At 35.4% G+C, this 1,390-nt stretch overlaps 1 pseudogene; it reads left to right on the top strand.

The window, feature by feature from the left end:
- Positions 1-1,390, top strand: part of LOC102251661 — a 28,579-nt pseudogene that overhangs the window by 22,301 nt on the left and 4,888 nt on the right.

Below are 1,390 nucleotides of genomic sequence, written 5' to 3'. Positions count from 1 at the left end.
TCTTTATTGATTTCAGAGAGGAAAGGAGAGGGAAAGAGAGATAGAAACATCAGTGAATAGAGAGAATTATCGATTGGCTGCTTCCTGTATGATCGGGGATTGAGCTTTCAATCCAGGCCTGTGCCCTAATGTGGAACCAAACTGTGACTTCCTAGTTCATAGGTAGAAACAACCACTTAGCCACCACTGCCAGGCAAATTCTTTGATGTTTTGAGTTGATCACATCTTTCATTCATGATTGTACTGTATTTTTTTAATTCAGATATTATGTATTTCAATATCCCCCTTCGGTGCGGTATTTATAAAGTACTTTGTCATTATATTTTTATTTTGGTTACATAATATTTTGGTGATTTTGTATAGTTTTCTTTTTTCTCCTTTTTGGCTTTAAGATTTTCCATTCTTTTTTGAGGTAATTAATATATTTCCATTAATGTGGTGCCAGTTTGATTACATTTATTTTGTTTTCCTGAGGATACACTTTTTCTGTTGTTTTTTTTTTTTTCATGACTTGATATCTTTTGCTGAGATTGCTGAATTGTAAAGTAGCAGACTTTTGAACATGCTTTTTTTTTAAAGAATTTTTGTGAGTTTATTTGAGCCAAACTATCGACATATGCCGGGAAGCAGAACCTCAACGAATTGAGATCATCTCAATTCGTTGAACATGCTTTCTATAGGAGGAAACTAATAACCATCTGTGGAACAAATTCTACTTTCGGTCAACACTATTTTCAGGATCTCTATTCTTGGTTCGGCTGTCTGTTTAATTTCTCAGTTGGAAATATTTTCTGTTTCTTTCTCAGACCCGCTGTATCTTTCAGGATTGATATATATCTTCAATATCACATTCTTTGTGGTGCTCGAACAATTTCTCATTGTGTCTTTCTTGCAGCCACTACAGGGCACTCACCGTGTACGCCATTCTGTTTGCACTCTGTGTCATGCAAAGCAGACGCTTGTTATTCAAGATGCTTTTAAAACAGGGAGATCATTGAACATGCACTTGCCTCATCTCTGTCTCTTCAGTGAAGATACTGGGAATTGGGAGTGTTTTTATAATATTGCCATTGTGTGCCAGGGGGTTTGAGCAGATATAATCAGCAAATGTAAGCAACTCTTTGTCCCTCTTTGATGTGAGTTTTTCTCATTGTACCTATCTAGAGCTTTCCTTGAATCCTTCACTGGCTCTTGGAGTACTCAAAGATGTCATTTGGCTTATAGTTGCTGGTAACTTCAAAGTGTACTCACCTGATTGTGAAAACTGAAAATTTGTTTTTTTTTTGTTTTGTTTTTTTTTGTGTGTTTTTTTTTTAAAGACACATTTATTCAGCGCCATGATCAGACTATTACATTTAGCAATCAACAGCATGGGTGCAAAAAAAAAAAA

This window comes from Myotis brandtii, unplaced genomic scaffold, assembly GCF_000412655.1.
Source record: "Myotis brandtii unplaced genomic scaffold, ASM41265v1 scaffold1289, whole genome shotgun sequence".
In the NCBI taxonomy this organism is placed as follows: domain Eukaryota; kingdom Metazoa; phylum Chordata; class Mammalia; order Chiroptera; family Vespertilionidae; genus Myotis; species Myotis brandtii.
The sequence above is the reverse complement of the archived record's forward strand: the minus strand, read 5'-3'. Positions and strand labels throughout refer to the sequence as shown.